The following is a 7408-nucleotide window of genomic DNA, read 5'->3' on the forward strand; positions in this document are numbered from 1 at the left end:
TTAGGCTCTTGGATTTCTATGAATTAGTATCGGCACTCAACTTGAACTTCTGTAAGTGATGGAATGCTCACCACTTCACCAGATATTTCATTCCTGGACTGATGGCTCTAATGGAGAGACCTTATTCCTCCAACTGAACTGAGATTTCACTACATACCAATTCTACTTGTGGTCCTAGCTGCCTGGAGATCAGGTTGTCCCGATGGACAAACGTGTGGAGTGGATGATGTCTGCATCATCCTTTCTTCTCCAGTGCACTCGCCTCTTTGCCCTCCACCCCAATCCCCACCTGGAAGCCAGTGCCCTCATCTCTCTCCCTCCATGAAAACCCATACTCAAGAAGGTGTCTGCAATGAGTTTGTTGCACGTGAGTATGAAGGAGTCAACTGAGGCTATGAGTATGAATGTCAGAGACTGACTCCACTTGGCTCTACCTCTGAGGACCTTGGACAAGACCCTTTCACTCTGGGCCTCTGAATTCCCATCTCTAAAATGAGGGCGGGGGGTTGGTCTAGGTTAGTTCTTAGGACTTGTCTGGCTATTACCGTCTAATCTGTGAAAAGATGGAGACAGATAGGAGTAACAGCTACTATAGTCAGTTAGTGGAAGGAGAAGAGAGAGAGAGGGAGATGAGGAAGGAAGAAGAACACAGTCAAACAAGAGAGGGAGGACAGGAGTGAGAGAGAGAGGAATAGGCTGGGGGAGGCAGGAAGGGAGGGAGGGAGGGAAGATGGAGGTAAGGAAGGCAGGTCATTGGAGGCTTCTGAAAACTTTCTAATGCATCAAGCAAAATATTTTGAAAATTTAGACAACACTACTCTTTATATAGTTACTTATGACATGGTGCTGGTGTGCTGTTTGAATCACAAATTGCATGCTAATGGCCTAATTCATAAACCATTGACATTCTTTATGAGTCCTTAGAATTCAGAAATGAAGGATTTGTGTTCAAAATATAATTTGCATTGCAAAATTCAATAATTTAGTTTCTCATATTCATTAATGCCTAAAACCACAACACATAACTTATCCCATTCCAACTCCCTCCTTAGGACACTGGGAAAGGAAGTGTTTCAGCCGGGAAGTCAAGGACTGCTTTTTATGGCCAACCTTGGAATGGCTCGAGAGCCACGGCAAGGCGAAGCCAATCTGTTTCTCCTTAAGGAGTGGGTACTGAAGGATTCTAGCACAGTCAAGATAACAGAGCTAGAAGGGCCTCTCAAGCACATGTTTTTTTAATCTTCCCGATCTCAGGAACCACCCCCTGATCTGAGACTCAAATCCCTACTGGAAGTTAGACATACAATTTTCAGTGAAGTAGTCAGTGGAAAAACCAGCAAAATGATCAACATCACACGCGGTTGAATAGTCTGTAGGACACTCGGAAATGGTGTCCATCAGATAGCTAACAGAAAGGGCTGTGGACACCATTACCTTGATCCCAAAGCCAGACAAAGACCCCATCAAAAAGGAGAATTACAGACCAATATCCTTGATGAACATGGATGCAAAAATTCTCACCAAAATACTAGCCAATAGGATCCAACAGTACATTAAAAGGACTATTCACCACGACCAAGTGGGATTCAACATCCACAAATCAATCAAGGTGATACAATACATTAACAAAAGAAAGAACAAGAATCATATGATCCTCTCAATAGATGCAGAAAAAGCATTTGACAAAGTACAGCATCCTTTCTTGATCAAAACTCTTCAGAGTATAGGGATAGAGGGTACATACCTCAATATCATAAAAGCCATCTATGAAAAACCCACAGCGAATATCATTCTCAAAGGGGAAAAACTGAGAGCTTTCCCCCTAAGGTCAGGAACGCGGCAGGGATGTCCACTATCACCACTGCTATTCAACATAGTATTAGAAGTCCTAGCCAGAGCAATCAGACAACAAAAAGAAATCAAAGGCATCCAAATCAGCAAAAAAGAAGTCAAACTCTCACTCTTTGCAGATGATATGATACTTTATGTGGAAAACCCAGAAGACTCCACCCCAAAACTGCTAGAACTCATACAGGAATTCAGTCAAGTGGCAGGATATAAAATCAATGCACAGAAATCAGTGGCATTCCTATACACCAACAACAAGACAGAAGAAAGAGAAATTAAGGAGTCGATCCCATTTACAATTGAACCCAAAACCATAAGATACCCAGGAATAAATCTAACCAAAGAGGCAAAGGATCTTTACTCAGAAAACTATAAAATACTCATGAAAGAAATTGAGGAAGACACAAAGAAATGGAAAAACATTCCACGCTCATGGATTGGAAGACCAAACATTGTGAAGATGTCAATGCTACCTAGAGCAAGCTACACATTCAATGCAATCCCCATCAAAATACCATCCACTTTTTTCAAAGAAATGGAACAAATAATCCTAAAATTTGTATGGAACCAGAAAAGACCCCGAATAGCCAGAGGAATGTTGAAAAAGAAAAGCAAAGCTGGCGGCATCACAATTCCGGACTTCTAGCTCTATTACAAAGCTGTCATCATCAAGACAGTATGGTACCGGCACAAAAACAGACACATAGATCAACGGAACAGAATAGAGAGCCGAGAAATGGACCCTCAACTCTATGGTCAACTCATCTTTGACAAAGCAGAAAAGAATGTCCAATGGAAAAAAGACAGTCTCTTCAACAAATGGTGTTGGGAAAATTGGACAGCCACAGGCAGAAGAATGAAACTGGACCATTTCCTTACACCACACACAAAAATAGACTCCAAATGGTTGAAAGACCTAAACGTGAGACAAGAGTCCATCAACATCCTAAAGGAGAACACAGGCAGCAACCTCTTCGACCTCGGCCGCAGCAACTTCTTCCTAGAAACATCGCCAAAGGCAAGGGAAGCAAGGGCAAAAATGAACTATTGGGATTTCATCAAGATAAAAAGCTTTTGCACAGCAAAAGAAACAGTCCACAAAACCAAAAGATAACCGACAGAATGGGAGAAGATATTTGCAAATGACATATCAGATAAAGGGCTAGTATCCAAAATCTATAAAGAACTTCTTAAGTTCAACACCCGAAGAACAAATGATCCAATCAAGAAATGGGCAGAAGACATGAACAGACAGTTTTCCAAAGAAGACATCCAGATGGCCAACAGACACATGAAAAAGCGCTCAACATCACTCGGCATCAGGGAAATCCAAATCAAAACCTCAATGAGATACCACCTCACACCAGTCAGAATGGCTAAAATTAACAAGTCAGGCAACGACAGATGTTGGCGGGGATGCGGAGAAAGGGGAACCCTCCTACACTGTTGGTGGGAATGCAAGCTGGTGCAACCACTCTGGAAAACGGTATGGACGTTCCTCAAAAAGTTGAAAATAGAGCTACCATACGATCCAGGAATTGCACTACTGGGTATTTACCCCAAAGATACAAATGTAGGGATCCAAAGGGGTATGTGCACCCCGATGTTTATAGCAGCAATGTCCATAATAGCCAAACTGTGGAAAGAGCCAAGATGTCCATCCACAGATGAATGGATAAAGAAGATGTGGTATATATACACAATGGAATATTATGCAGCCATCAAAAGGAATGAGATCTTGCCATTTGCAATGACGTGGATGGAACTGGAGGGTGTTATGCTGAGCGAAATAAGTCAATCAGAGAAAGACATGTATCATATGACCCCACTGATATGAGGAATTCCTAATCTCAGGAAACAAACTGAGGGTTGCTGGAGTGGTGGGGGGTGGGAGGGATGGGGTGGCTGGGTGATAGACATTGGGGAGGGTATGTGCTATGGTGAGCGCTGTGAATTGTGCAAGACTGTTGAATCACAGATCTGTACCTCTGAAACAAATAATAAAATATATGTTAAAAAAAAGAAGAAGAAGAAAAAGAAGAAGATAGCAGGAGGGGAAGAATGAAGGGGTGAAATCGGAGGGGGAGACAAACCATGAGAGATGATGGACTCTGAAAAACAAACTGAGGGTTCTAGAGGGGAGGATGGGTTAGCCCAGTGATGGGTATTAAGGAGGGCACGCTCTGCATGGAGCACTGGGTGTTATACACAAACAATGAATCATGGAACACTACATCAAAAACTAATGATGTACCAAATGGCCAACAGACACATGAAAAAGTGCTCAACATCGCTCGGCATCAGGGAAATCCAAATCAAAACCTCAATGAGATACCACCTCACACCCGTCAGAATGGCTAAAATTAACAAGTCAGGGAACGACAGATGTTGGCGGGGATGTGGAGAAAGGGGAACCCTCCTACACTGTTGGTGGGAATGCAAGCTGGTGCAACCCCTCTGGAAAACAGTATGGAGGTTCCTCAAACAGTTGAAATTAGAGCTACCGTTCGATCCAGCAATTGCACCACTGGGTATTTACCACAAAGATACAAATGTAGGGACCCGAAGGGGTACGTGTACCCCAATGTTTATAGCAGCAATGTCCACCATAGCCAAACTGTGGAAAGAGCCAAGATGCCCATCGACAGATGAATGGATAAAGAAGAAGTGGTATATATACACAATGGAATATTATGCAGCCATCAAAAGGAATGAGATCTTGCCATTTGCAACGACGTGGATGGAACTGGAGGGTGTTATGCTGAGTGAAATAAGTCAATCAGAGAAAGACATGTATCACATGACCTCACTGATATGAGGAATTCTTAATCTCAGGAAAGAAACTGAGTGTTACTGGAGTGGTTGGGGGTGGGAGGGATGGGGTGGCTGGGTGATAGACATTGGGGAGGGTATGTGCTACGGTGAGCGCTGTGAATTGTGCAAGACTGTTGAATCACAGTTCTGTACTTCTGAAACAAATAACGCAACATATTTTAAGAAAAAAGAAAAAGAAGAAGATAACAGGAGAGGAAGAAAAGGGGAGTATGTCAGAGGGGGAGACGAACCATGAGAGATGATGGACTCTGAAAAACAAACTGAGGGTTCTAGAGGGGAGGGGGTAGGGGGATGGGTTAGCCTGGTGATGGGTATTGAGGAGGGCACATTCTGCATGGAGCACTGGGTGTTATGAACAAACAATGAATCATGGAACACTGCACCAAAAACTAATGATGTAATATATGGTGATTAACATAACAATAAAAAAATTTAAAAAAAAACTAATGATGTAATGTATGGTGATTAACATAACAATAAAAATAAAAAAAAGAAAGGGCTGTGGAATACGCTGTGAACTAGAGATGGAGAACATTTCTCTTGGCAGGTGTCTCTGCTGTGAATTACCAACCCTGCCTCATATATATATATATATATATATATATATATATATATATATATAGGACCAAGTTGGATTCATGGCATGCCTAGCTATTTTTGTTTTCTAGTATAAGACAAGCACTGACAGGCAGTTGAAGGAAAGGAGAGATAGGTGGTTTATGGAAGAGCCCATGGGAATGCTTACCCGACTTGGGTGCTCCTTAGGAACAGGTGCTTTGGGATGCTACCTGGGGTTCAGCAATAATGCACCTATCTTGCTATGGGAGGTTGTATTGGAATGTGCTAGTGTAAATCTTTTCTTATGAAACAATACATAAGCTACTGGGTCAAATCAGAACCTTTCAAAACCCAGACCTGAGTGTCAGGACAACCAAATTGAGCAAACACGATTCCCAGAGTCAGAAGTCCTACATTTTAATTCCCTCTCTGCCTCCAGCTTGTTGCATGACCTTGTCCAGGTCACATCTTCTCCCTGGGGCTTGTAAATAAGAGAGTTTGGATGTCATGATCTCTAAAAACTTTTCCAATACTGAAACCCCTGGGACTTCAGGGTCTGGCCCTAGTATCATGACCAAAATTGGACACCGGTCACTCCTGTCTGGGTATGTCTGCCTGAGAGATGGTTATCCGAGCTGCTAGAAGTTCAAAGACCAAAGACCTCACTGGAATGTAAGTTGTTTGTTGTAAGAATCACCTGTGTCTTACTCAGTGCTATATTCCCAGCACCCAGCAGACACCCTGCACATCATCAGTGCTCAAGAAGTGGCCACTCATTGATTCAACAGATGTGTTCTGAGCACAGACAATGTGACAGGCTACCTTCTAGACGGCAAGGATACAGTGATGAACAACATAGGTAAGTTCCTACCGTTACGGAGCTTATATTAGAGCAGAAGAGACAGACGACCAACGAGTGAAGCCCATGTACATGAGCAAAACAAACAAGTTCAAATACTGATCAGAGCTGATAAGATCAGATAATAATGGGGTGGAGAGTGGTTGAGATGAAGGAATGTTTTAGATTAGGTGCCCAGGCATATCCTATCTGATATTTGAAGGAGCATTTGAGTTGAGATTGAAATGACCCAAACAAGCCAACCATGGGAAGATGTGGAGGCAGAGCATTCTGGGAAGAAGGAACAGCAAGTGCAAAGGTCCTGAGGCAGAAACATGCTCTGTGTGTTCATGGAAGATGAGCAAAGGCCCACGTGGCTGGAGTATATAGTGAGCAAGGGGCAATGAGCAGGTGAAGTGGTCAAGGAGCCACAGGAGTGGATCATGTACGGCCTTAGAGCCTCATGGTCAGGAGTTAGGATCTTATTCTGAGTGTGCTAGGAAACACCAGAATGTTTTAAGCAGGTGAGTAGCATGATCTAGTCCATAACTCTGAAGAACCCACTGAGTGTTTCACAGAAAATCAAATTGTTGAATGAATGACATGCAAAGTCTACTCTGTGAGTCTTGTCCTTCCATGATGAGGACACAGGCAAGCATTTCAGAAAGCATGTGTGACCCTGCTACAGTGCCGACTGACACAAAGCCCCCCCCCCCAACACACACACACACACCTCTTTGTGAAGCCTGGGGTGGCTCTCATTTTGAGATTCTCTCAACTTTCTCCTCCTTCCATCCCTGCAAACTTGGCAACCTTGTCATGGGAACAAGTCATTCGTCAGCAAATCTAAAATATTTATTGTGCATATTTTAAAGGCCAAAGTGCTACATCATCGAGCTCTGCCCAGATGGGGACAAGGTTTCCCAGCCCCAGTGACTGGGATGAGGACATGCCGGGCAAAATTGCAAACAATTAATCCGTGCAAATGGAACTCTTCAAAGGGGACTGAAGGACTCACCGAGCACCAGAGACAAACCAGCCCATAGCGACCACCATTAAAATTTAATACAGTTTGCTTATTTTGAAAAAATGGAATTCCTCATATCCCTTATAGGCTGTCAGTTGTCCTACAGGGAAAACGTGAGAGACGGTGGGGGTGGAGGGTATAGGACTGCTTTGAGGGTGAGATTCGTCTTGGACCTGGGGCTGGTGCTAAGACGTTGTTGGAGGAGGAGGTGCTCACAGAGGGGGTGCTGGGCAGTGGGAAGTCTCACCACGTAGGAGTCTGCTCTGTCTCATCCCTGCGCCTCCTCCTACCTCAGTGTCCCC

Source organism: Eumetopias jubatus, unplaced genomic scaffold, assembly GCF_037043125.1.
Source record: "Eumetopias jubatus isolate StellerSeaLion01/CBP00866 unplaced genomic scaffold, mEumJub1_p1.0 scaffold_12, whole genome shotgun sequence".
Lineage (NCBI taxonomy): Eukaryota > Metazoa > Chordata > Mammalia > Carnivora > Otariidae > Eumetopias > Eumetopias jubatus.